Source organism: Leucoraja erinacea, chromosome 19 (assembly GCF_028641065.1).
Source record: "Leucoraja erinacea ecotype New England chromosome 19, Leri_hhj_1, whole genome shotgun sequence".
Classification (NCBI taxonomy): domain Eukaryota; kingdom Metazoa; phylum Chordata; class Chondrichthyes; order Rajiformes; family Rajidae; genus Leucoraja; species Leucoraja erinaceus.
In genome coordinates, this window is record NC_073395.1 from 38,400,455 (window position 1) to 38,427,312 (window position 26,858).

The 26,858-nt window shown below is 44.3% G+C and overlaps 1 protein-coding gene across 9 annotated transcripts in view; it reads right to left on the bottom strand.

Annotated features, from left to right (window-relative positions):
- LOC129706508 (suppressor of tumorigenicity 7 protein homolog) overlaps positions 1-26,858 on the bottom strand; it is a 182,047-nt gene that overhangs the window by 71,150 nt on the left and 84,039 nt on the right. The gene's annotated exons all lie outside the window — the stretch shown is intronic.

Genomic DNA, 26,858 nt, shown 5'->3' on the forward strand with positions numbered 1-26,858 from the left:
AACTGCAGATGCTGGAAAATCGAAGGTAGACAAAAGTGCTGGTGAAACTCAGCGGGTGCAGCAGCATCTATGAAGCGAAGGAAATAGGCAACGTTTCGGGCCAAAACCTTTCTTCAGACTGATGGCAAGGGTTTTGGCCCGAAACGTTGCCTATTTCCTTCACTCCATAGGTGCTGCTGCACCCGCTGATTTCTCCAGTACTTTTGTCTACCTTCGGGAACATGTTTCCTGCCTCTAGTGTGTCCAAAACCTTAATAATTTTATATGTTTCAATAAGGTTTCCTCTCATCCTTCTAAACTCCAGAGTGTACAAGCCCAGCTGCTCCATTCTCTCAGCATATGATAGTCCTGCCATCCCGGGAATTAACCTTGTAAACCTACGCTGCACTCCCTCAATAGCAAGAATGTCCTTCCTCATATTAGGGGACCAAAACTGCACACAATACTCCTGGTGTGGTCTCACTAGGGTCCTGTACAACTGCAGAAGGACCTCTTTGCTCCTCATTGTTCATTTGCACCAAGATTGATCAGTATTTTAAACATGTACCTCCGATGCACTGACAATGCCCCTTGAGCATTGCAAGGAGATGACTACTCATGGTTACACACTACAGCAAAGCTAGTTCAAATATGTCAACAACAATCCTAAATATTAACCGTCTGAAATGGCCCATTTACTCTTCTGCACTCTGTGAAACACAGGCAGCAGATCTCATTTGGAGCAATGTTGTTATTAATTATTCATGTTGTTATCAATTATTCAATAGACAAGCTCCAAATCCTCAAATAGATTGTGGTCAATGGTCTGGATTTTCCAGGAATGCAAGGCACGGCTTCCCATGAGGGATTTCTACATTTGTCGTCATGAATGTGAAGGTTCTGAACGTGCTGTCATGTAGTCCAGCCCTGGGGCACTCCTCCTCTGCTCTTAACTGGCCTTATACCTGGCAAAGGAGGTCATCTCTGTTCATCTGAATAGAGAGAAATAACAGGCCAAATTAGGTCTTAATTAAATTTTGTTTTTGAATTGGCTGAGCCAATTAACTGAGGATGATCGGCCATGATCACAGAGGATGGCGCTGCTGGCTCGGAGGGCCGAATGGCCTAATCCTGCACCTATTCTCTATTAAGTGCACAGGCACTTTTAAAAAAACTGTTTGCAATTTATGTTTTTAAATATTTTTTCAACGTTTGTGGATGTCAGAGACATTGAAAACCAGCGTGAACAAATTTGACAGAGAACAATAGTCGACAAGAAATCGCACACTAAATGGTCTTTCTATGAAATGTTGTAAATCCAGTCGATATGCTCTGAGTCAGTCATTGAGTGATACCGTGTGGAAACAGGCCCTTCGGCCCAACTTGCCCACACATGTCCCAGCTACACTAGTCCTACCTTCTGCGCTTGGTCCATATCCCTCCAAACCTGTCCTATCCATGTACCTGTCTAACTGTTTCTTAAACGTTGGGATAGTCCTCAACTACCTCCTCTGGCAGCTTGTTCATACACCCACGAGTTATCCACGAGTAGTTGCTCTACTCAACAGCCAAAAATCTGTAGTCTCCCTTTGATCTGGTATTTTGTTGGTTCGCATGCTTGATCAATGGTGTTTTATCATTAATGTTTTATTATTATTAATGTTTAGTGTTTTCTGAGTCATTCGTAACTGTCACTGTATGTCATGTTGTTACTTGTGGGCAGAGCACCAAGGCAAATTCCTTGTATGTGAATACTTGGCCAAGAAACCTACTTACTTACCCACCATCCTTTGTGTGAAAAATGTACCGCTTATTAAATCTTTTCCCCTTCACCTCAAACCTATGTCTTCTGGTCCTCGATTCACCTACTCTGGGCAAGAGACTCTGTGCATCTACCCGATCTATTCCTCTTAACATTTTATACACCTCTATAAGATCACCCCTCATCCTCCTGTGCTCCAGGGAATAGATTCCCAGGCTACTCAACCTTTCCTTATAGCTCACACCCTCCAGTCCTGGCAACATCCTCGTAAATCTTCTCTGTACCCTTTCCGGAATTCCTTTGATGGCAAACTCTTTAATGTTCAATTTATGATGTCAGTACAATCCAGTAACTGTGCCTGATGAGCTCTCACGTGTTATTTTATATGGTTGCTCCCTCAGATATGTTTTCTGCAGCTCCTGACACATCCCCTCCCCACCACGTCCTGGCTTTAGCCAGGACTTTCTGCTGGACCCACCCCATCGCATACGCACAGCCTGACACCTATTCTCTTGCTTGGAGCTATCAGAAACCTATATACAAAATCAGCTCAAAAAACAACTGAAAAAAAGAAAACATTTGCAAATATTTCATGTGTGAAAATTCAACTGTTAAAGCAAAAGATTAATATCTAATACAATGATTCTATTACTCCTCATTTCATTTGAATGCAAACTCTTTCATGTTTAATTTATAATTAATGTTAAGTGTAAGAAGGAACTGCAGATGCTGGTTTAAACTGAAGATAGACACAAAAAGCTGGAGTAACTCAGTGGGACACCCAGCATCTCTGGACAGAAGGAATAGGTGTCATTTCGGGTCGAGACCCTTCTTCAGACCCAATGTTCCCATGGTAATGCACTGTGGATCGAATCTGCGTGTGATTTTAAAATGTTCACCATCTCGGTGCCAACACAAGGGGGCACTAATGATCCAATCTGCATGACAAATTTGTTCCTGCAGCCAATTCATTATGGTAAAATCCTGAGACCATTCTCCTCTCCAAAAAAATGATAGAAGAACTAATAGGATACAACTAATTAGGATCCGTTTAAATCCAGCAAAACCTTACATGAAGCTAATACGCTAAGCTGTCTCAGTGCACACCTTGCTGTTGTACAAGACATGGCCAACAATCCATATTCATTCCTCATGCAGCCTGGTTGATTTTAAGGTGAAGGGGTAAAGATATAATAGGAATTTCAGGGGTGATTTTTTCGCACAAAGGGTGGAGGGGACATGGAGAAGCTGCCAGAGGAGGTAGTTGAGGCTGGGACTATCCCAACATTTACGACACAGTTAAGACAGATACATGGATAGGACAGGTTTGGAGGGATATGGACAAAACCAGGGCATATGCGATTAGTGTAGCTGGGACATGTTGGTCGGTGTGGGCAAGTTGGGCCGAAGGACTTGTTTTCACACTGTATCACTCTACGACTCTATGATCATGTAAACTCTTGAACACTGACAGCAACATTTAGGTACATGTTCAATTCTAGACACGAGTCCTCAGGTAGTTTAAATACCCATGTATTTAAGAGGGAGGCCAGAGACAGCAGGAGCAACACAGATAGAAGCCAGGAACCAGAAGTGGAGTGGATATCCCTGCCTAATATTGCCAAATGTCAACAAATATTAATAATTTCCAAAATAATTTGCCTATGCGGCAGATCACTTCTATATTTTTATCTTCACAGAGTCTGTCTGCAGTTTGTATCTAAGGCCAATCCTGCTCTCATCCATTTGCTTTGTCCTTGTTTATGATGCTCGTTTTCTTCCCCCACCCCCACCCTTCTCTGTGCCCCTCCTGGGCTCGTCCCCTCTCTCAAGGTCCTTCCAAAAACTAGGGGACTGTTCCATTCACCTCTACCCCATTGTGGACATTGGACTAAGTCTTTGGAACTGATGCACTGCAACGCTAGGTACATTTTGCACTCTGTATCTCCCGCTTTGCTCTATCTACAGTACTTGCGTTTGTCTTGGTTGTACTTATGTATGTATGTACTTATACTTATCAGATCTGTTTGAATAGCATGCAAAAGAAAGCTTTTCACCCACCGCAATTGCAAATGACAATAATAAGGCTAAACCATGACCCCCACACTCAAAAACCAACACTAAAGTCATGCTTTCCAAAAAACTGAACACATCGATTGTTACATCAAGCAATTGCTACACAGACACTTACTGAACCATGTATTTTCTATTCCTTTGCTCACATTCTGGCCATAACTCTGGTGACCATCCCACCTTCAGATGCCTAGGCCACTCTGTAGAAGTCCTCCCAAAATATCATAATTGTTCACATTTAAAACCATTGTCAAGATTCATCATATTTGCCAACTTTCAAACTTTTCCTTCTCACTATGTCCATAACTTTGAAGTCCATTCCCAGTTACTTCAATAGTAAAGACATGTTGAGACTTTTATCACATTATCAAGTGTTCCATAATTCCAAGTTGTTGTCGTGTCAAAATTAGTCAGTGTATTAGCCTCTACTTTATTAATTGTAGAAACATAGACAATGGGTGCAGGAGTAGGCCATTGGGCCCTTCGAGCCAGCACGGCCATTCAACATGATCATGGCTGATCATCCAAAATCAGTAGCCCCAGTTGGCAAATATCCCAGTTTACCAGTTCAAATCTATCTCCGTATTTGAACAAAACCATTGTAGACCTGGCTTTCCATCGGCCTCGGATACATTGGAATACAGGCAGGCTTGTTTACCCTGTAAAATACAGATGAAGGGGGAAATCTATTACAAGCGGGTCCAAGAACACACACAAGATGTCACAAGGATAAATGATATGGAAATGTAAAAAGTCTCTTTGATGCCACGAGGTTGCCAAGGGTGTAATGAATTCAAACTGTTGGTGCAGTGTACAGAGAATATGTGGGAGATATAGGACACAGGGAGATAAGACCATTCTCTCTTAAGTAGGTTGTCTTCTGAATAAATACGAGACGTGAACCCGGACACTAGCCCAGGCCTACACCTAACTCACGAGCGGATACAAGTTGTCAAAAGGGACTGTGAATTGTTGAAGGGCAGTCACTGTTCTAGCACGGGAAACTGTGGAAGCAACTAGCAAATATCTGTAAGCAGCAATTAGATGAATAGCAAGTCAAAGAGACAGTAAGAGCTAGAGTAACTCAGCAGGTCAGGCAGCATCTCTGGAGTAAATGGATAGGCATTGTTTTGGGTCGGGACCCTTCTTCAAACTGACTGTAGTAGGGGGGGAGAAAGAGGGATGAGAGGTGGGTACTCAACAAGTGATAGGTGAATACAGGTGAGGGGGGGGGGGGGGGGGGGGGGGGGGGGATGATTGGCGGCTGGGTGGACAAAGGCCAGAGATGAAAAGACAAAATGTGTGAGATAAGGAGATAGTTTTCCCTGAACACGTGCGCTCGGTTCACCAAGGCCTACAGGATCTCCCGGTTGCTAACCATTTTACCTCCTTTTTTCCATTCCCATAGCGACCTTTCTGTCCTGGGCCTCCTCCACTGCCTAGGTGAGAACGCATGCAAACTGGAGGAACTGCACCTCATATTTCGCTTGGGCACCTTACTACCCAACGGTATGAATATTGATTTCTCTAACCTCAAGTAAACCTTGCATTCCCACTCTCTCCGTCCCCCACACAAATCATTGCTTGTTGAGTCTCATTGTTTGAGTCGCTGTTTCTGTGAAACAATGTTCAAACCCAGCGATATCAACATTGTATTCTCCATTTTATGTACAAACATACACACACAGCCTCCCCCCCCACCCCCAGTTGGATGTGCCAGAGAGTTGTGAATTTGTGGAATTCCCTGCCACAGAGGGCAGTGGAGGCCAAAGCACTGGATGGATTTAAGAGAGAGTTAGATAGAGCTCTAGGGGCTAGTGGCTAGTGGAATCAAGGGATATGGGTAGAAGGCAGGCACGGGTTATTGATTGGCGATGACTGGTATTGATAGGTGCTGGCTCGAAGGGCTGAATAGCCTCCTCCTGCACCTATTTTCTGTGTTTATATAAAGGAAACAGGTCATTGTTAGCTGTTTGTTTGGAGAAAATGAAAAGCTGGTGCGACTTGGGTGGAGGAGGGATGGAGAGGAAATGCCGGGGTTACTTGAAGTTAGAGAAATCAATATTCATGACAGATGTAGTCTCCAGATGTTGTCTGATCAATGTCCTATATAAATGAAGCTTAATTTCCTTCCTTTCGTGTTTAATTCCTCTACATAAAGAGATACATTTGGAAACAAGCTAAATAAGGTAATGAACTAAACATCAAATGCTGGAGGAACTCAGCTGATCAGGCAGCATCATGGGAGAGAAGGATAGACAACATTCAAGTCGGGAGATAGACAGAAAAATGCTGGAGAAACTCATCTATGGAGTGTAGGAATGGATGACGTTCCTTCGCTCCATACATGCTGCCTCACCCTCTGAGATTCTTCAGCATTGTTTGTCTACCTTCGACTGATCCAGCATCTGCAGTTCTTTCTTAAACATTTCAGTTTGGGACCCTTCATCAGACTAGATAATTGGCCATGTCAATATCTCCAACATCAGTCTGGAGATTGGATATTCTGCAGGAATGATTCACATGCTGATTCAATGAACAGTTCACCATTTACAAGGCACAGGCCTGGAGACAAATGGAGTGGTATCACTTGCCAGGGTGAATGTAATTCGAACAACCAAGCGTAAAAACATCCAGAGCAAACTATCCTACGAATTGATCCACAAGCTTAAACATACTTTTTCTCCGTGCCGCAGTAAGTGGGTACAGCTGCAGAGTGTCGCATGCACTAGTGACTCGCTAAGGCATCTTAGAAACATAAAAAATAGGTGCAGGAGGAGGCAATTCGGCCCTTCGAGCCAGCACCGCCATTCATCGTGATCATGGCTGATCGTCCCCTATCAATAACCCTTCTCCCCATATCCCTTGACTCCACTAGCCCCTAGAGCTCTATCTAACTCTCTCTTAAATCCATCCAGTGACTTGGCCTCCACTGCCCTCTGTGCAAGGGAATTCCACAAATTCACAACTCTCTGGGTGAAAAATGTTTTTTCTCACCTCAGTCTTAAATGACCTCCCGTTTATTCTAAGACTGTGGCCCCCTGGTTCTGGACTCGCCCAACATTGGGAACATTTTTCCTGCTTCTAGCTTGTCCAGTCCTTTTATAATTTTATATGTTTCTATAAGATTCCCCCTCATCCTTCTGAACTCCAGTGAATACAAGCCTAGTTTTTTCTTTGACAGCATCTGCCAAGCACATGGCCACCAATATCGCTAAAGACCAGGGCAGGCGGTGTATGCGAGTGTCACCACTGTTGCATTTCCTTCCAACTAGAGCACCAGCCCCACCTGGAATTAACATTGACCTTTCTTCAGCCTAACAACAGTGTGAAGCACCTTCACCATTAGACTGTGGCAGTTCAAAATAAACTATTCAATGCCATCCTCTAAAGGTCATGAGAATTGGTTACAAAATGTTGGTCCTTCTAATTGGTGCCCACTTCCTATGAATGAATCATAGGATATAAAATAGCACGGGCAGTAATGCTCAAACTACTCCCTGCTTTTTGTTTTAAACTGCAACCTACATTGTCTTCCAGTACCTTGGGGTCAGAAATGAAGGATAAAAGAATTACTAGGAGTGAAAGATAATCAAATTCAAAGCTTGTGTGTGCAAGCGAAATTGTCACCTTCCTTATCACACGTCCCATCACCGCTGACAGCTCCAATCAGTGGTATTCAATTTCTCCCAGTTGGAGAATTTCAATGAGCCAGTGTTTGCTGCCAAAATAACAATGAGGTAGATGGCGTTCTCTGTTGTTTGTGCCTCAATATTGGAACACTACTGGTGAGGATCGAGAGTTTCAACACTATGAACGGGATCCGATGAACAGAACATGCTCTGACTGGGGAGTCATGGATTAAGATTCATTCAGAAGTGAGCATATTCCACACTACAAATGGCAGCAGTTTGGAATGTCCTTTCACAAAAGGCAACTGATCCTAGGGTCTGAAGAAGGGTCACGGCCCGAAATGTTACCCATTCCTTCCCTCCAGAGATGCTGCCTGTTCCACTGAGTTACTCCAGCATTTTGTGTCCAGCAACTGATCCTAGGCTAGAAGTTAACATTATACCTGAATCTGAATGTTTGTTGTACGTTGGGATATGGGACAAAGATGCATTTGTACCGAGGGATATGGGACAAAGACTAGCTCTTCATTCCATGACCCTTGTGTCACAGTCAAAATTGCACCGAATGCAACCTAGAGGGGCTTGATCTTACTGAACCCACTCCTGCTCCAATAAGAAGGGATGATTTGTTAAATGCCATAATCAAAAGTTGTTATTATCAAAATTTGCTCCACTTGGCATCCAGCGTCACAAAACCAGCTTTCCATCATCTCTCATGAACATGCATCAAATCTCAGGAGGTTGCTGCATTTGTGCAGTGGACGCAGCCTAAAGCTGCTGCAGTATTATAGCCCTGTCCCACGGCACGAGTTCATTCCAACTCTCCCGAGTTAAAAAAACAAAAAAAACTTGTGGTAAGCACGGAGAATGAACATAGCGGGTATGTCGTAGCTCGGGGACGTCACTTAGCGGCTCGTAACGCTAACTGCAGGTACTCGGGAAGACTCGCTAACGGCAGGTAAGCACTGGAAGACTCGTGAAGATTTTTCAACATGTTGAAAAATGTCCACGAGAGCCCTGAGTACCGACGAGTGGCCATTACCATAAATCTCCGAGTTCGAATCAGGGCAAACTCGGGAGAGCTCTTGGAATGAACGTACCGTGGGACAGGGCTTTGAGAATTAGAGGCACTGTAGACTTCAAAGCACCAAGGTGGGGATCTTCACACAATGAAACCTTTCTTGATACTGGCTCAAGGGATGGAGCCCTTGTCTGCACTTACTGTCCAAATCTCAGTGTAGTCCACTTTCTCCACCACATACGTTAAGCTGCTAACTAACATGCCATATCGGGGAGAGAGTGGCAGTTAAGAGCCAATCCTGAGATCGGAAGCCAAAAACAGACAAAACGAGGTAATAGCATCCGATTTCCTTCCCTGAAGGGCATTTGTCTAGGAACTGATTAATATAAAATCCAATCGTTTGATGGTTATCATTACTAATACTAGCTCTTTATTCCATGTCCCTAGATGTTAGTCCAGTAATTTAACACTAAGCTATTGTACCCATATTTTTAATTACTGCCAATCAACCTCCCCTGGCAGTGTACGTTTACTGTCTTATGTGAGGAGGCTCATTCCTTTAGATTTGTATTTTTCCAAGGCAATTAAAAATAACCTCTTCATTCAATTGTTCCCTCTTTGTTTCTCTCTCTGTACCTGGTTAAACAATTATTTTTTTCCATAGATAGACATACAATGTTGGAGTAACACAGCGGGGCAGGCAGCATCTCTGGAGAGAAGGAATGGGTGACGTTTCGGGTTGAGACCCTTCTACAGACATGAATTCCTCCACTCTGATTCGCTCATCTCCAAACTTCCTCTAAATATTACCCCGTCTTTACATTTTACTGGCAGAAGTTATATCTTGTTAGCTTCTCTTCACTCACGTCTTATTTACAGCAACTATTAGAACAGCAGCCACCTGAGTCGCAATGCCAGGGCATTCTAACTAACAACAGATGTTAGCACCAATATCTGATCTGTCGGTTCTAATTCTGCAACTACTGCAGTGGAAACCATCACACAAACCAACCTCCCTTCCATTGACTCCATTCATACCTCACTCTGTCTCGGCAAGGCCAGCAGCATAATCAAGGACGAGTCGCACCCTGGCCACTCCCTCTCCTCCCCTCTCCCATCGGGCAAAAGGTACAGAAGTGTGAAAACGCACAACTCCAGATTCAGGGACAGTTTCTTCCCAGCTGTTATCAGGCAAATAAACCATTCTACCACAACCAGAGAGCAGTCCTGAACTACTATCTACCTCATTGGTGACCCTCAGACTATCCTTGATCAGACTTTGCTGGCTTTACCTTGCACTAAACGCAATTCCCTGATCATGTATCTATACACTGTAAACGGTTCGACTGTAATCATGTATTGTCTTTCCGCTGACTGGATAGCACGTAACAAAAGCTTTTCACTGTACCTCGGTGCACTTGACAATAAACTAAACTAAGAACTAGAAGTGTATTGTAAGAGAAAAGTCTGTAAACCTTTTGCCTTGAGAAGAGAATTAATTACTGAAAGACTGTTTCGGAAGACTGAAAAGCAAAAGAACATTAATTCATATAAATTACCACAGAAATATACTGCCAACTATTTTGTTCCAATAAAGGCCTTTACTAATCTTTCTGCCAGATGTTGGCAGCGTAATACAATTACAAATTCTCATCGAAAACTCATCCGTTGTGTCTGAACTTCCTGTAATTATCTGCAAACTGACAAAGGCCAAATTGGCAAACTAAAATCCATTGCAAAACAATCCAATGGATTAGAACTACTGACAACATGGGCACAATGGGATAAGTTAATGAACTGTGTGTTTAGTGCTTTGAGCTGTTGTAATAAATGGAACACTCCATCAACCGTCTTTTATTTGCACTTATGGACACAAAAAGCTGGAGTAACTCAGCGGGACAGGCAGCATCTCTGGAGAGAAGGAATGGGTGACGTTTCGGGTCGAGACCCTTCTTCAGGCTGGTTAGGGATAAGGGAAACATAGAAACATGGAAAATAGGTGCAGGAGTAGGCCATTCGGCCTTTTGAGCCTGCACCGCCATTTAATATGATCATGGCTGATCATCCAACTCAGTATCCCGTACCTGCCTTCTCTCCATACCCTCTGATCCCCTTAGCCACAAGGGCCGCATCTAACTCCCTCTTAAATATAGCCAATGAACTGGCCCCAACTACCTTCTGTGGCAGAGAGTTTCAGAGATTCATCACTCTCTGTGTGAAAAACATTTTTCTCATCTCGGTCCAAAAATACTTCCCCCTTATCCTTAAACTGTGACCCCTTGTTCTGGACTTCTCCAACATCGGGAACAATCTTCCTGCATCTAGTTTGTCCAACCCCTTAAGAATTTTGTAAGTTTCTATAAGATCCCTCCTCAATCTTCTAAATTCTAGCGAGTACAAGCAGAGTCTATCCAGTCTTTCGTCATATGAAAGTCCTGCCATCCCAGGAATCAGTCTGGTGAACCTACTCTGTACTCCCTCTATGGCAAGAATGTCTTTCCTCAGATTAGGAGACCAAAACTGTACGCAATACTCCAGGTGTGGTCTCACCAAGTCTACTACAACTGCAGTAGAACCTCCCTGCTCCTATACTCAAATCCTTTTGCTGTGAATACGAACATACCATTCGCTTTCTTCACTGCCTGCTGCACCTGCATGTCTACTTTCAATGACTGGTGTACCATGACACCCAGGTCTCGTTGCATCTCCCCTTTTCCTAATCGGCCACCATTCAGATAATAGTCTACTTTCCAGTTCTTGCCACCAAAGTGGATAACTTCACATTTATCCACATTATACTGCATCTGCCATGCATTTGCCCACTCACCCAGCCTATCCAAGTCACCTTGCAGCCTCCTAGCATCCTCCTCACAGCTAACACTGCCACACACACATATACTTGTATATACTTCATATAACGGAATATAATGGAACATATAAAGATGAAACAGATTACTTGGTCCCAACAACTAAACCTTCTAATACCATTTGCTCACTGTTCTTTCCATTAAAAACATATTTTTAAATAATTAGTCCATTGGCTATTGACATGGTTAAAAATTGCTTACGAGCACGTTAAACAACATCAAAGAGAAAAATCTGAAAGCTGCACAGCTGAAATCTAAAAATAAACTTGCAGGTCAAACAACGTCAATGGAAAGGGAAGCAAGGTTAATGTTTCAGATCAATTGCACGCAGGCAGCAAGCGATCCATCCACGCACTTCACAGGAATGAAAGCTGCTCTCAACCACTCTTTAATCAAAGAGCCAACGATGATTTGAAACCTGAGCCCTGAATCTGTAGATGTGCAGCTATCAAATGCACTCTGTGTATCAGTGCCTGATGTTGGGGATGGTCTTGGTTCTGGAGTGGCGTTCACAAAAGCTGAATCATTTCTTGTTCAACGTGCAGATAAAACTCCACTCCAGCAGAAAATATCTGGAAGATGAGGAGCAGTTTTGCAGCGAAGAAGGTCAAGCAAAGGGTTAGTGCGATGTCATAACCCAGTTTAACCTCCGTTTGCACGAGAATTAGATCAACCCATTGGGTTCCATCACGTTTTGTGTAGCGCCCCGAGGCAGATGTTGAATGGTAAGGGGAACATACACCACCAAATTCAGGGACAGTTTTCTTCCCAGCTGTTATCAGGCTGAATGGTCCTACCACAACCAGCGAGCAGTGCTGAACTACTGTCTACCTCTATGGTGACCCTTGGACTATCCTTGATTGGATCCTTTGCTGACTGTATCTTGCACTAAACGTTATTTTAGGTCAGGTCGGGGGGAGATCCCCCCGCCATGGGTACCATGTAATCCCATACTAACTGCTCCATGGTCGGATAGTCGGCAACTAAACCTGGTTTGCCAGATGAGGAGGGGGCTGTGGACCCCCAGCAGGACCAAAAACAAGACCAGTCAAATGGCGGATGAGCTTCTAGCGAGCCAACGGCCATCCACACTTCAGTAGAAGTTGCGATCACTGTCGTACTTGGCATTGTAAGGAATGATGATGAAGCACACACACCAAAATACTATACTTCCAGCGGCGGAAGTCCGCAGGAACTGGAGGACAGAGATTTGTGGTGCGTTCGTCACCGTTCCCGTTGGAAACCAGCACGACTGCGTCGCTAATGTTTTCAATGATGATGAATGAAATGTTATTCCCTTATCATGTATCTATACACTGTAAATGGATCGATTGTAATCATCTATTGTATTTCTGCTTCTTCTTCTTCTTGCGTATGTCGTGCACAGCCTAAAGTTGTAGATCAAGGGTAGACATCCAGGCCAGGACAGCATCAGTTACTGGGTGGATGGCTTTGATGACACCAGGGAAAAGCATCAGTGAGCAGTCGTTCACAATGGGTGGGATGGCCTGGTCTGGATGTCCACAGTTGCAAGCAGGGCTGTCTGTCATCCCCCACTGATGCAGGTGATGGGCTGTTCTTGCATGGAGGGTGCGGATTCTGTTCAGGGTTAGCCATTGCTTGCGATGGAGGTCAAAACCCGGTGGTTTCACTGTGGGGTCTGTGATGACATCTCCGTTGTTGGTGTTGGCATCTTTCCAGGCTCTACGCCACTCAGTCTTGGGAGTCAAAGTCTTCCAGGGATTTAGCGGATGACCAGAAAGGTTTGCGGGACTTCAGGCGTGTGTTGGGCATGTTAACGATGAGTCATTCTGCTTCTGCTTCCATTTCAAATTGGTAAATGCTGAACAAAATGTAGAGGGGTGTTAAATACTGACGTTTTACATAAATGAAAGATGTTTTTAAAAATTCTTTTGTTATCCCAAGAGCATGCGTATGAAGTATGTTGTTGGGCCTGTTCCTGAGCTTCAGGTTCTTCGGTAATGTTAAGACGTAAAGGCAACCAATCACACTTTACTGGTGACTACCGATACAGAGCATGATCAAAGTCCAAATATAGGAAGGTTGAGAGGTTGCTGCATCATTTAAGAATTTAACTTAAATTCTAATTTAACTTAGAAGGCAACAGAGATATGCTGCACAAGCTGTCCCCACACAATGCTGCACATCCATTGGATACATTTAGGCAAAAGGTACAGAAGTATGAAAACACACACCTCCAGATTCAGGGACAGTTTCTTCCCAGCTGTTAGTAGGCAACTGAACCATCCTACCACAACCAGAGAGCAGTGCTTAACTAATATCTACCTCACTGGTGACCCTTGGACTATCTGTGATCGGATTTTACTGGGTTTTATCTTGCAGTTATTCCCTTATCAAGTCTCCATACACTACGAATGGCTTGGTTGTAATCATGGATTGTCTTTCCGCTGACTGGATAGCGCACAACAAATACTTTTCACTGTACCTCGGTACACGTGACAATAAACTAAACTGAACTGAATAGAAGAACCAATCTCAGCATACTTTCCCTTGTCAACAACCCCCAAATATACTGACAAAATACATTGGGATTTTGCTTAATCTTGTATGCCAGTGCTATTCCATGCACCCTCATGCAGTCCCCTCTTGTTTTACTAACTCCTACACTCTGAATTACTGAGGGGACTCCCATGTTTCCAATCTTCTTTACATGCGATCTACTTCCTTTTCATGTAGTCCTCAAAATCCCTTGATCTTTCTTAGACAGCAATTGTGTAATCTGGTATCCTTGATTAGTTTAAGAAGGAACTGCAGATGCTGGAAGGTCGAAGGTACATAAAATTGCTGGAGAAACTCAGCGGGTGCAGCAGCATCTATGGAGCGAAGAAAATGGGCGACGTTTCGGGCCGAAACCCTTCTTCAGACTGAGGGTCCTTGATTAGTTTAGTTTAGTTTAGAGATAGTCAATTAACCTGCAAACCTGTACGTCTTTGGAGTGTGGGAGGAAACCGAAGATCTCGGAGAAAACCCACGCAGGTCACGGGGAGAAGGTACAAACTCCGTATGGACAGCACCCGTAGTCAGGACCGAACCCGGATCTCCGGCGCTGCATTTGTTGTAAGGCAGCAACTCTACCGCTGCACCACTGTGGCCGCCTTATTTAAGAAGGATTTAAGTTAAATTAGAATTTTAGTTAAATTCTTAAATGATGCAGCAACCTCTCAACCTTCCTATATTTGGACTTTGATCATTCTCTGTATCGGTAGTCACCAGTAAAGTGTGATTGGCTGCCTTTACGTCTAACATCACTGAAGAACCTGAAGCTCAGGAACAGGCCCAACAACATACTTCATACGCATGCTCTCGGGATAACAAAAGCATTTTTTAAAAACATCTTTCGTTTATGTATCACTTCAGTATTTAACACCCCTCTACATTTTGTCAGCATTTAGCATTACCAATTTGAAATGGAAGCAGAAGCAGAATGACTCATATTTAGAATTTCTTGCAAAGACAACAAAGCACTGAAGTAACTCAGTAGGTCAGGCAGCATGCCTGGAGAACATGGACAGCCGAGGTTTCTTGTCGGGGAAGGCTCCCAACCTGAAACGGCACCTTTCCATGTTCTCCAGTGATGCAGCCACACTCGCCGAGATACTCCAGCACTTTGTGTCTTTTTTTGTAAGCTAGCATCTGCAGATCCTTGCGTGTACATTTTAAAATTTCTTAGCCTTGTTAGATTAAAATCGTCTGCTTATTTTACAGAACCGATATGATGTTTACATAAGGCACCATCCCAAGCAACCTTTCCGTGGTAATTGAGGACAGGTACGAGTGTATTCCACTGCATTACATTTGCCAGGCCTCTGTAAATCAATATTTCAGGGTGTAGGAACATGTTCTTTAATACTCGCTATTGTCATGTGCTGGGCGTCCTTGTACAAAGCTTTAAAGACCAAAGGCAAGAATTCACAAGAAACAGCAATTTGTACAAAGAGCATTCCATGATAATATGTTCTTTAGATTAATTTGATAGTCAAAGAGTGGTTTAGAATGGAAACAGGCCTTTCAGCACACTGAGTCATTGCCAACATTCACTGCCTAGCTGCACTAATCCTACACTAGTCTCATTTTTAATTCTCCCCATCAACTCCCCTTTCATTCCCTGCCATACTGAGGGCAATTAACCTATCCTTTCACGTCTTTGAGACTTGGGAAGACATCTGAACATTCAGAGGAGTGTCACAGGGAGAACGTGTAACCTACACACAGACAACACCCGTGGTTGGAATTGAACCTGGGTCTCTGGTCTGAGACGCAGCTTCTCAACCTGCTGCACCACCAAACCACCAGCAAACATCCTCATTCCAGGGGAGCTGAAGATGCCATTCTATCACTATTCTGACAAGTGCTGCTCAGGTGTCCTGAGGCTGGAATGAGCCACCTCCAATAAGTGCAATCATCCTCCTTTGAGATATGGTGGGATTCACACTCATGGAGCAATAGCCAAGTCCTCCATCTGTTTCTGCGCCCTTTGGAATCATTACGCATGGGTCTATGTTTCCATCTCTCGGTCTGCAGCGGCCGGGACATCCCCGGTGAGCAGATACACCCCCGGTGAGCAGATACACCCCTGGTGAGCGGATACACCCCCGGTGAGCGGATACACCCCTGGTGAGCAGATACGCTCCCGGTGAACGGATACACCCCTGGTGAGCAGATACACCCCCGGTGAACGGATACACCCCTGGTGAGCGGATACACTCCCGGTGAGCGGATACACCCCTGGTGAGCAGATACACTCCCGGTGAGCAGATACACTCCCGGTGAACGGATACACCCCTGGTGAGCAGATACACTCCCGGTGAGCAGATACATACACCCCTGGCGACTCCCGGTGAACGGATACACCCCTGGTGAGCAGATACACCCCTGGTGAGCAGATACACCCCTGGTGAGCAGATACACCCCCGGTGAGCAGATACACACCCCCCGGTGAGCGGATACACCCCCGGTGAGCAGATACACCCCTGGTGAGCAGATACATCCCCGGTGAGCAGATACACCCCCGGTGAGCAGGATACACTCCCGGTGAGCGGATACACTCCCGGTGAGCGGATACACCCCTGGTGAGCAGATACATCCCCCGGTGAGCAGATACATCCCTGGTGAGCAGATACACCCTGGTGAGCAGATACACTCCCGGTGAGCGGATACATCCCTGGTGAGCGGATACACTCCCGGTGAGCAGATACACCCCTGGTGAGCAGATACACCCCCGGTGAGCAGATACACCCCCGGTGAGCAGATACACCCCCGGTGAGCAGATACATCCCTGGTGAGCAGATACACCCCAGGTGAGCGGATACACCCCTGGTGAGCAGTGGGACACTCCCGATGAGCGGATACACCCCTAGTGAGCAGAAACATCCCCTGTGAGCATATACACTCCTGGTGAGCAGATACACCCCGGGTGAGCAGATACACCCCTGGTGAGCGGATACACCCCGGGTGAGCAGATACACCCCGGGTGAGCAGATACACCCCCGGTGAGCAGATACACTCCCGGTGAGCCGTTAGAAGAAGTATCCAGTCAAAATCAAGCAAAAGACCATCTACTTTTAAAAACAATATGACCCTGGTCACACATTTTAGGGCTGCCCTTTAATGGGTTTCACTTTGTGTACTTTATAAATAGAGTGAGCATGGAAACAAATAAAAACAGAATATAATTACAGATACCTGTAAAAAAAGCTATTTGTTTAGTCATAGAGTGATACAGCGCCATACAGTGTGGAAACAGGCCCTTCAGCCCCACCTGATCCATATCTCTATCTGCTTCTTAAATGTTGGGATAGTCACTGCCTCAACTACCTCCTCTGGCAGCTTGTTCCATGCACTCACCATCCTTTGTGTGAAAACGTTACCCCTCAAATTCTTATTAAATCTTTTCCCCCTTCACCTTAAATTAATGTCAATACTTTCGGACAATGACGTGGATATCCAAAATGTTTTAACCTGCAGTGAAAGGGAGGGATGGTCTGAACAAAGGTTGTGTCCATGCGGGGCCAAGAGAGAGACTCATTTACAGTCGTGGTGGCCATTACAGCTAAAAAAAGTGATAAAGGATTATTATTATTCACAGCTGAACTGTTTGCAGGAGGTGTAAACAGTCATCAAAAAGAGAAAGTGAAAGAGAGAAAATATAATGCCTGAGTTGTGACATATGAAACAAAGCAGGTGCTGGAAATTTGAAAGCAAGGCAAAGAATACTCAGCAGGTAAGGTAGAGAGATAAAAACTGATTTAATGTTACAGATCGAAGACCTTTCATTTGAACTGACCAGTTCTGATATAGGCTGTGATCTGAAATTATTGAATGTTAAGTCCTGAATGCTACTGGAAAATGAGATGCGTCCTTTAGATGGGGTCTGTGGGATGGTGAATTAAAGTGAAAGGAACTGCAAGTTCATGATCACACTTGCAGACTGAAAACTAATCTGTACTTGGTTCTCCCATGGTTGAGGAAACCACTTTTCCGAGCACCACATGCATTACTGAATTGGAATAATGCCTATGCCAAAAGAAGATATACAGACACAAAACGCTGGAGATACTCAGCGGGTCAGGCAGCTTCTCTGGAGAAAAGGAATAGGTGCCATTTCGGGTCGAGACCCTTCTTCAGACAGTCAGGGGAAAGGGAAACGAGAGATATAGACGGCGATATATAGACATATAGAACAAATGAATGAAAGATGTGCAAAAAAGTAATGGTGATAAAGGAAACAGGCCATTGTTAGCTGTTTGCTCGGTGAGAACGAGTAAAGAATACAGAATACGAATACAGAAAACGAGTCTATCTTTGGTTTAAACCGGCATCTGCACTTCCTTCCGACATAATGCACATGGCAAGTTAGGAACGGAACAGGTTCATGCGATTGATGACAGATACAACATGGGTGCTATTTTAGGACAAAGTTCTGCCTTCATGCCAGGTTTATCAGAAGCCTTACCAATCTTTAATGCTATCCCAATCAATGTTAATCATGGAGAATCTGATCGCCACCAAGCCAATTACATCATTGCATTAGCTCCTTTAAGCATATTAGAGGATTGACAAAGAATTGGGTTGTTTAAATGCAGCATGAAAACAAAGGGTGCCACCAACAAGCAGAGAATTTCTTCAGATAGGTCATTGGTTAAATAATATTCTGCAAGTATCCCAAACTGTCTAGTGCTAACGAATGGTCTGGTTTTGTTTAGTTTAGAAAAACAGAACGGCGACACTCCCTATCAACCCACCGACTTGCGATCTCTGCACACTCACACTACCCTACCAAGCCAATTAACCTACAAACTGCACGTCTTTGATGAAGTGTAGGATGTGTAGGGTGAAACCGGAGATCCCGGAGAGAACCACGCAGGTTACAGGCAGAAGGTAAAAATTCCGAACAGGCAGCACCCGTAGCCAGGATCGAACCCGGGTCTCCGGCGCTGTGAGGCAGCAACCTTACCGCTGCGCCACCGTGCCGCCCCCACTGGGCTTTACACTTTCTATCACAATATCCCCAAAATTCATGAACATACATTTGCCATCATTTCAGGCCACATAACCTGAGATTTACTGTAGCATGTATCGTGCCATGTGTAGGAACGTTAGGGGCAAGAAACCCCAGTCATAATGAGTGCTCCAGTGTGCAGTTTTATTTCTCTTTCTCAGGGATACTTCTTCATAAGTTCTAGGTGCAGAATTAGGCCATTCGGCCCATCAAGTCTACTCTGCCATTCAATCGGGGTGGTCTATCTTTCCCTCTGAACTCCATTCTCCTGCCATCTCCCCATAACCCCCGACACCTTTACTAATCAAGAATGTGTCAATCTCCGCCTTAGAAATATCCATTGATTTGGTGTCTATTAACTTGGAGGCAATGCAGGGGAGGTTCTGGTCAATTCCTGGGATGAAGAGGTTGTCTCATGAGGAAAGATGGAACTACATGGCCTTGTCTATCTTCCTATCTCTTCTATCTATGCCTCTTATAATTCTACTAGACCAAATGGGACCTGTTGGGTCCCAGTCACACGGGAGGCCTGGTCCCCCAACAGAACCCGTTTCCCAATGCAATATTCCACCACTCACCCGTCCCCCAACGCAATATTCCACACGGGATAGCCCCCATGGTCCCCCAACACGCAACCCGTTTCCCAATGCAATATTCCACCACACCCCCCCCAACGCAATATTCCACCACCCCCCAACGCAATATTCCACCACTCACCCGTTCCCCCAACGCAATATCCCACCACTCACCCGTTCCCCCAACGCAATATTCCACCACTCACCCGTTCCCCCAATGCAATATTCCACCACTCACCCGTTCCCCCAACGCAATATTCCACCACTCACCCGTTCCCCCAATGCAATATTCCACCACTCACCCATTCCCCCAACGCAACTTGTTCCCCCAACGCAATATTCCACCACTCAACCATAGCCCCTATCTGTGCAGGTCGGCTCATTTCCCCTTATTCACCCTCCCTCGACTAGTGGGCATGGCTACAAGGTGAGAGGGGGAAAGTTTAATGGAGATGTGCAAAGGAATTTTTTATTTTTTTTCGACACAGAGAGTAGTAGGGGCCTGGAACACATTGCCAGGGGTGGTGGTGGAGACAGACACAACAGCAGTGTTTAAGAGGTTTTTAGATAGGCACATGCAAGCGCAGGATTATCCACAGACAGTTCAGAGATCAGTTTAACTTAGCATCATGTTGGGCACAAACATTGTGGGTCAAAGTGCCTGTTCCTGTGCTGGACTGTTCTATGTTCTATAAAACCAACTATGGTATAATCTGCAAACTTACTAATCATTCATCCTACATTTATATCCAAGTCATTCATATAAAGACTGCAAAAAGTTGTGACCACTGCCCAGTCCATCACCGGCTCTGACCTCCCCACCATCAAACGGATCTATCGAAGTCGCTGCCTCAAAAAGGCAGCCAGCATCATGAAAGACCACACCATCCTGGCCATCATCTCACCACTGTCATCGGAGCCTGAAAACTGTAACGTCCAGTTTCAGGAACAGCTTCTTCCCTTCAGCCATCATGCTATTAAACTACAACAAATAAGCTCTGAACTACAGCAGACTATTATTATTATTGCACTATATTTATTAATTGAGTATGTGTGTATGTGTGCATATACACACTGAACTTTTTTTCTCCACTTATGTACTATGTTTACATATTCTGCTGTGCTGCAGCAAGTAAGAATTTCATTGCCCTATTTGGGACATATGACAATAAAACACTCTTGGCACAAATCACAAACAACTGGGGTTCCCAGCACCAAACCTTGCAGCACACAATCTTCCAACCACAAAGTAACCTTCCATCACTATCCTCTGCCTCCTATCAGCCATCCAATTTTGGATTATGTGTCAGAAACAACTGCAGATGGTGGTTTACACCAAAGATACACACAAAATGCTGGAGTAACTCAGCAGGACAGGTAGCATCTCTGGAGAGAAGGAATGGGTGACATTTCAGGTCGAGACCCTTCTTGAGACTGAAGAAGAAGTCTCAACCCACAATGTCACCCAATCCTTCCAATTTTGGATTAGCCAACTCTCCTTGGGACTCGAGCTTTAACCTCCTGGATCAGCCTTCCATACGGATCCTTGTCAAATCCCAACTGGGATGTCCACATAGACAATGTCTATAAGCCTGCCTTCATCGATGCTCTTTGTTATGTCCTCAAAAATCCCAATGATATTATTGAGACAGAATTTCCCCTACACAGAACCATACTGACTATCTCTGATCAGTCCCTGCCCCTCCAATGTACATACATTCTATCTGTAAGGATTCTCGAATAATTTCCTACCACTGAGACAAAGCTTACCAGCCTGTAGTTACCAGGCTTCTCCTTGCAGCCCTTCTCAAATAAAGGAACAGTATTTGCTATCCTCAATCCCTGGCTCCTCATCTGTAGCTAATGACGATGCAAACATCTTTGTTCGATCCCCACCCTAGTACATCCCTTGGTTCCCATAGCAAGCATGGAGATTATCCCCACATCCCATCAACTCTGACTGCCACTCACACTAGGGGCGATTTATACTGGACTATTAACCTGCCAACCCATCCACCTTTGGGACGTGTGGAAAGTTGAACCCCACACAGTCACAGCCAGAATGTGCTGACTCCATGCCGACAAAAGCAGAGATCAGGATTGGTGGAGTTCCTGAAGCTGTGAAGCTGCAGCTCTGCTCTCTGCACCACCGTGCCACCCTAATTGTGCTCAAGTTCTTGGTCAATATATATATGTACAACGGTTTTTGTTCATAAGCCTAGCCTGAAAAGTTAGAAACCGCAGCGCATTGTGGACGCAGCCCAGACCATCACACAAATCAACCTCCCTTCCATTGACTCCATTTTCACCTCACGCTGCCTCAGCAAGGCCAGCAGTATAATCAAGGATGAGTCGCATGCTGGCCTCTCCCATCGGGCAAAAGTTAGAGAAGTGTGAAAACGCACACCACCAGACTCAAGGACAGTTGCTCTTATCGGGCAAATAAATCATCCCACCCCAACCAGAGAGCAGTGCCGAACTATTACCTACCTCATTGATGACCCTCGGAATATCCTTGATCGGACTTTGCTGGCATTACCTTCCACTAAACGTTATTCCCTTATCATGTTGCAATGCAAATGGCTCGATTGTGTAATCATGTATTGTCTTTCGCTGACTGGATAGCTTTTCACTCTACCTGGGTACACATGACAATAGATTCAACTGAAAGGTTAAGCAAGGTCAGAATTGGGCTTGGCTATGATATTAAGTGTCAAGATTTAGTTCTGAGTGTGTGGCTGAGCACCACAGATCATCTCTGCTGCTGCTGAGTCTACGCTGTGCTGGTTAATCTCACACCAGCAGCCGTCGGTGAATCAGCTGGAGCACCTTACAAGCTGTGCAGGAAACACATGCACACTCTGTCAATGGTAACCGGAGCAATGCTGGGAGAGAGGCACTGGATGGACATGAATAAGTGAGCAGGTTTCACATGATGCAAGCCAGCCACAACCCAGTAACACGATCAAAGTAGGGGAAAACAAGGAGGGGATGAAAACACTTTCTGCATTCTTAAAGGGCTTTCTCACGTGCGACCTGACGCAAGACTTTAAACAAGAGTTTAACATCGTGGGAACCTCCTGCGATAACAGTACGGCATTCGTGGACCACCGAGGACCTCCGTGGCGCTAACGGCAGGTAGTCGTGTAACTTTGTAAGGTCGGGAGAAAATTCAAACATTTTTGAATTTCTCCAAGAGTGACGAGCACTTTTTGGTGAGCGTTGCAACATTGTATGAACGCAGATGCCAGTGCGATATCCGTACGATATCCGTAATGACTCTTGCGGGTACCGTGGGAACTCCTGCGAACGGTAAACCCGGAAGCTTGACAGAGGGGACATAAGGTGAGTAAAAAAGGTGGTCTCAATATCGCCAATGGACCATGTGTCCATCGAGGACGTCCCACCTAATTGTCATTGTTTGAGAATCTTTTTTACAGTAAGACTTGCAGAGATGCCTCTCAGAAAAGCGCAAAGAAAGGGGTCAAAGAAAGTCAGAAAGTTTTTAGCCATGCAGGTAAATGAGGAGGAGACTCAGCAAGAGAGACAGGTGGAGAGGCAAGAGGAGATGCCAGAGATACCACTGCCTATGGGCTCCTTGGAGCAGGGAGAGGGTGATCAAGGTGGATTTGAGATCGCCTCCCCAGTAGCTGTTGCCTCCCCAATAGCCTCAGCAGACGATAACATAAAGGGAAGATGGCAGAAGGTAAGGCCATATAACTTCAACAGGGAACAAGAGGGGGAACTGGTGGAGTGGTACCAATGCAATGAGATTCTCTGACAAATCCAGAGAGGATTATAGAAATAGGGAGAGAAAGCGCAACCTGCTGGAGACGAAGGCTGCGGAGTATCCCGGGTGTTCATGTGAGTATCTATAACAATATATTAGTTTATGTACAGGAGAACAATTTAATGTTATCCATGATTTAAAAACATACAATGCTACAGATGTAAAAGTGCTGTTTTTGCAGTCACCTTTAATTTATCTTATGTTTGTCTGTTCCCTGCAGCTGCAATGTAAAAGTAGTGGCAGACAGCTTTTACACCCTCTTTGTTTGAAGTAGGAATCATGTCTCTAAGAGCCATTAAATAAATTATGCATGAGGGCAGGCAATTTTCACTTGTAATGCTTGTCTTCAAAAAGGCCATCTGTATTTACCAACTTGTGCTCTGTTAACCAAGAAGAACAAGAAATAGCACATTAAATGCGGAGGGCATGCTCTTAAACATGCCTCTCTTTACTGACCAAAACTTTAATTTAACGGAATAGATCCAATGCTTGAAGTTCTATTTAATTCCAGCACTCTACTTTAATGCAGGTGACCAACTTTTGCAATGGTTCGCTAACCAGAGGACCATTTACAGAAAAATCACCGCACTTGGGACCAGATCAGGATCAGCTGGAAACAGACAGACAAATAACAACGTGCCTGTACGCGAACCAACTTTGTATAGCCATGTCTGCAAAAGCCAATTCTACGAACGGAGGATATTTATATAGTGTGTGAAAAAAAGTGACATCATTTGTGCCACGTGATTAACTACACTACAGTCCACGATGTTCATTCACGATTAACGGGAAAGATCGGGAGACGGACAAGTCACTCGCACAAATGACCGAATTGCCTAGTACCGTGGGAACTCTTTATCTACCCCCCGTTATATCGTGCGGAACCCGTGCTGGACCACGACCACTTCACTCTGGTGACATCTTGCGTCAGGTCGCAACGTGAGAACCGGCCATTACTATATTCCAACAGCTGCTTTTAACTCATCTTTGCAGCTCGACTTTGCCAAGGGCAGCGATAGACTGTGATCGTGATGGAATGCCAATCGCGCCGATGAAAAGCTCGTAGCCTCGGGATCCATGGTTCATGATTATTGTTAATAACTGCCAGAGAGTGCACTTTGGTAGGAAGAGTAAAGGAGACCTCATTTTTTCAGATGAATGTGCCCGATAGTAGCAAAGGATCAGAGGGATCTAAGGATATGAAAATGTATGATAAGCTAAATAAGGATATAAAACAAAAAATATTAATACTAGAGAGACGAATAGTGTTATTCTTTCTTTCAAAACTCTAGAGGATATAACATTGCAGATAAGGGTAGAATTATTAGTGCAAGAAGGAACTGCAGATGCTGGTTTAAACCGGATAGACACAAAATGTTGGCCTAACAGCAGGACAGGCAGCATCTCTGGAGAGAAGGAATGAGTGACGTCTGAAGAAGGGTCTCTCCTTCCGATTCCTACACAGACCTTTCTGTCCTCGGTCTCCTCCATTGTCGGAGTGAGGCTAAACGTAAATTTGAGGAACAGCATCCCATATTTCGCTTGAGCAGCTTACAGCCCAGTGGTATGAATATTGATATCTCTCACTTCAGCAGCTCTATTCAGAATATTGATATCTCTCACTATCAGGTACGGGATATTGAGTTGGATGATCAGCCATGATCATATTGAATGGCGGTGCAGGCTCGAAGGGCCGAATGGCCTACTCCTGCACCTAATTTCTATGTTTCAGGCATCACCGTCTATATCTCTCGTTTCCCTTATCCCTAACCAATCTGAAAAAGGGCCTCGACCCGAAACGTCACCTCCAGTTTAAATTCCATTTGGAATATTTTGGAGGACCAAGAAACCAAGAACCAAGTCACTCATTCCTTCTCTACAGAGATGCTGCCTATCCAGCTGAGTTATTATTGCTTTTTGGGTCTACGGTTTAAACTGGCATCTGAAGACTGCAACGTCCAGGCTTCAGAAACAGCGGCTTCCCCACAGCCATCAGGCTATTGAACTCAACTCAAACAAAACTCTTAACATTAATAGCCAACTATCTGTTTATTTGCACTTTATCTGTTTTATTTATTTATTCATGTGTGTATATATTTATACAATGGTATATGGACACACTGATCTGTTCTGTATTCATGCCTTCTATATTCTGTTGTGCTGAAGCAAAGCAAGAATTTCATTGTCCTATCTGGGACACATGACAATAAACTCTCTTGAATCTTCTTATTGATTCCTTGATTTGTATCAAAAAATGCAATAAACTCCAGGTTCCTTGGGCTATTACTTTACAGATTAAAGAAAAATCAGAGATTTGAGACGCTTTAATCTGCATCTGAAAGGGAAGCAAGAAATATTTTCTGACCAACTGCAAATGTACACTTTGCAACAAGAACTACACATGCACTGTAAGGTTTTATTTCATTTGAAGTAATCCATAAGTCATTCATCAATTGGAGAAGACAGCTAGATATGTCCCGCGTTAATGCCCGAAAGAAACACATTTTGGATAAAATAAACAGTAAATAAGTTGCCTGTGACAGAACACAAAATTTTCTGTTTCTCTTTCTCCGGGTGCTCCGGTTTCCTCCCACACTCCAAAGACGTACAGGTTTGTAGGTTAATTGGCTTCAGTAAAAATTGTAAATTGTCCCCTTGTGTGTAAAATATAGGGTGATCACTGGGGTAGAGTGGGGTAATATTTGCAATTTACCAATCGTCTGAGTTCTCCCCTGACTGGTGATTCTTGAAATATCACTATTAATGCCTCCACAATCTCTAAAGTCTCCTCTTTCAAAACCCTAGGGGCAGTCCATCCGGTCCAGGTGATTTATCCACCTTCAGCCCTTTCAGCTTCCCAAGCACCTTCTCGTTAATAATAGCCACGCCAACTTCCACACCCTAACTCTCTTGAATTTCAGGCACGTTGCTGGTGTCTTCCACTGTGAAGGCTGATGTAAAATAGTCATTCAACTCCTTTGCCTATTCCCCATTATCACTTCTCCTGTACCATTCTCCAGCGTCAACTCTTGCCTCTTGATATAACTGAAATTCCCGGCCCTTTCTCACAGTGGAATCAGTCTCAATGTAATCAGAGCAATACCAAGAATCTATGGGCTATTTGCATCTATGAGCTATTTGTTCTCTCTGCAAATTACACTGAAATTGTTGGACTTTGTTTGTTCGAATTGAAAGATCCAGCTTGCAAACAAGCTCTTCGACCCAATTGAGTCCTTGCCGACCACTGATCACCTAGCTCTATGTCATCCCACATTCACATCCACTCCCTACACATTAGGGGGAATTTACAGAATTTAACCTGCTATGTGGTATAAGTTAGTTCTAATAGAGTACCAAGCCATAACTACTTAACAACCTTTGGGCCCTAAAATAATATGTGTGCTTTGTGTTTTTCTCAGAGAAGCATCTCAAACCACAATATGGGAAAAAATATTACAATAGTTACATTTTCAGTTTATGTCATTTCAGCTTTAACCATAACCTCAAATTTTATTTACGTTTCTGTAAAATTACTAAAAGTAAATGACAAAAGCTGCTGCACAGTTCTGACTAAGACATCACAGACGTGCTATATATGTGTGCCCCTGGGGTACATCAT